Genomic DNA, 3,617 nt, shown 5'->3' with positions numbered 1-3,617 from the left:
AACTTAAGTTTTCTGATATAACATAACTTATAACATGTTTTATATGTAGTTCATATTTCTATTGATTTTTAGCTAATAACGAATAGTCCCTAAATATTAATGTAAATGAAAGTTTCTTAAGTTCACTTATAATCTTTCATTAGCTATATGTTTCACCTTAAGCAGATGAGATAATTGTTCAACACAATATTCTTTATAGTATCATAGTATATTCCTTAATATTTATTACTAATAAATAAAACTTTACAAATCCATGTAAATAATCAATTTAAAAAAATTTATTGATAAAAATGGTTATTTAAATATGTTATTTCATGCATATGTTATATAACTATATGCCAATGTGAATCTACTAAGATAAATTATAAACACTAATCTAATTGACAGTTCAATAAATAAATTAAATTAAATTACTCATAGAAATAAAAAATTTGTTGTATAAATGTTATATAAACAAATATTTAATACCAATAAATGTAAAACAAATACAATAAACTATATAAAATATTGATATATATATATAACTGTAAAAATAAATATCCGCACGGGGGTACGAGTCAAAATCTAGTCTAATCTATTAAAATTGGAATACAAATTGAAATTAATCCTCAGTTTTCCTTAAATATTACAAGTCTATACCACTAGTTTAAACCATATTTAACACTTAAATCAAACCATCTAGATCTAATTTAAATAACTAACCAAACCGTACATAGTAGTTAACCAAACAAACGTAAATTCAATAACATTACTAAAACCAAAATTAATTAAAAATCTTAACCATTCATCACCTCTTCCAGCAATCCAAACTCTTATAAATTTGGAATCATACCAAAAATACAATGGCATCTTCTTATCCTACACTGATCCACTATAAAATTATAACCTTGGCAAACATAAACCATATAATTATCATATATTCAGTCAATAAAAATTCAACAAAGAACATATTATTAGTTCATTACTCTCCGAATTACAAAATGAGCATAAAAACTAAGAATAAAAACAATTTTATCATTTGAATACCTTTTCCATGGATAACTCCAATTATTATTATATATTGAACCATTTGATCAATATCAACCAACAAACATTGTCTATATCACAAGCATTTGGTCAATATCGACCAACAAACCTTCTCGTGATACAATTTTTTTAAATATAATAATATATAATTAGTTATATGGTAAATATTAAAATATATATTTAATAATTATAAAAATAAATAATTCTTTCGAAACAAAAAGAAAAATAAACATCCGCACGGGTGTGCATGTCAAAGTCTAGTATATTATTAAAATTGAAGTACAATTATAATTTAACCCTAATATTTACATTCAAATGCCACTGGCCTTAAATGAATTAAATGATGTCGTTTTAATATAACTTTACCTATTCTCCTAAATTTAAGCCACTACAAGAAAACAAAACTTTAACGAGGAAAAAAAGTCCTCGTAAATTTATGTTCTATTTGCGAGTACTTTACGAGGAAACAATGAATCAACGTAATATCGTCGTAAATTTACGACAATAAAATTTCGTCGTAAAACCGACGCAACGTAACGTGGTTTTTACGAGGAAACAATCGTCGTAAAGTAGACATAACTGTAACGAAGACTTTACGACGAATTATTTTACGTCTATTTATTGTCGATATCTCGAGTGCACCAAACTTTTTAATTTTAAACATGTTTTTTTGTTTCGGCTAGCTAACTATATTTCCTCGTAAATTTCTAGTAAATTTCACCTACCAATTTCAAAAATTTCCTATAAGTATGGCGGTTGTGTTCATTTAAAACACACCAAAAAGAAAAAAAACTAAAAACGTGAAAGAAAATAATGTTTCGTGATGGGAATATATTCGATTTGCGGTGGTGGATGTATACGCACAGAGATACTAACGGGAGAGTGACGAAAGAATATCTCGAAGGGCTGGAGACATTTATGCATCAAACAGATTCTACACCGGTCGCCCAGGAAAGCGGTAAGATATTCTGTCCTTGTTGGAAATGCAACAATTCAAAATTGGTAACTCGTGAAAATGTATGGAAGCATTTAATAAATAGAGGTTTCATGCCACATTACTATATCTGGTTTTAACATGGAGAAGGTTATAATTATGGGAATGAAGCTAGTAGTAGTAAAAACAATTTTCAGGATTAACTGGTTGATCATTTTTCTAATGAACATAGTTACCATCAGGAAGAGCAGATGGTAGATTATGATAGGGTTCATGATATGGTAGCTGATGCATTTGTAGCTCATGATGAAGTTGAAGGACCTAACATAGATGTAAAATTTTTTTATGAAATATTAGATGCTACGAATCAGCCAATTTACAGTGGTTGTAGAGAATGTCTATCTAAATTTTCATTGGATGCTAGAATGATGAATATTAAAACTGATCACAATCTACCTGAAAGTTGCATAGATGCCTGGGCAGACTTGTTTAAAGAGTATTTGCAGGAAGACAATGTGTCTGCTGATTCTTATTATGAGATTCAGAAACTGGTTTATAGTCTTGGGTTGCCTTCGGAGATGATAGACGTTTGCATCGACAATTGCATGATCTACTGGGGAGATGATGAGAAGTTAGAAGAATGTCGATTCTGCAAAAAGTCACGATTCAAACCGCAAGGACGATGACGTAATAGGGTACCGTACCAAAGGATGTGGTACCTATCAATTACAGACATATGGAAAAGATTGTACCAATCTGAGCAGAATGCTGGAGGGATGAGATGGCATACCGAGCATACTCAAACGGATGGTGAGATGACTCATCCATCAGATGCAAGAGCCTGAAAGCATTTTAACAAAGTACATCCAGAATTCGCTAGCAATAGCCGAAATGTGTATCTTAGATTATGCACAAATGGATTTAGCCCATTTGGAATGTCAGGGAGACAATATTCATTGTGGCCAGTCTTTCTTACGCCATACAACCTGCCACCGGAGATGTGCATGCAACGAGAGTTTCTATTCTTGACCATATTAATACCAGGTCCGAAACATCCAAAAAGGTCTCTGGATGTTTTTCTACAACCACTGATAAAAGAGTTGAAATATATGTGGTCAACAGGGGTGATGACGTATGATTGCTCAACGAAGACGGATTTTACGATGCGAGCGATGCTTTTGTAGACCATAAGTGACTTTTCTGCTTATGTGATGTTTTTTGGATGGACTACACATGAGAAATTATCTTGTCCATATTGTAATGGAATGACATATGCGTTTCAACTGAAAAATGGTAGGAAGACAAGTTGGTTCGATTGTTACCGTCGGTTTCTTCCCATTAGCCATCCATACCGAAAAAACAAGAAATTGTTTAGGCACAAAAGGGTTGTGAGAGACACTCCTCCATATTTAACTGGAGAAGAAATTGAAGCGCAAATCGATTACTACGGAGCTCAAGAAACAGTTCCCTGTGGTGGTAATTAGCATGTCCTGGTAATATGTCTGATTTTTGCGGAGTTCAGCATAACTGGCACAAGAAGAGTATATTTTGGGAGTTGCCATACTGGAAAGATCTTCTTTTGCGCCACAACCTCGATGTGATGTATATAGAGAAGATTGTTTTTTAGAACATCGTGAATATAATATTGAATGTCCCA

This window comes from Brassica oleracea, chromosome C1, assembly GCF_000695525.1.
Source record: "Brassica oleracea var. oleracea cultivar TO1000 chromosome C1, BOL, whole genome shotgun sequence".
Lineage (NCBI taxonomy): Eukaryota > Viridiplantae > Streptophyta > Magnoliopsida > Brassicales > Brassicaceae > Brassica > Brassica oleracea.
The sequence above is the reverse complement of the archived record's forward strand: the minus strand, read 5'-3'. Positions refer to the sequence as shown.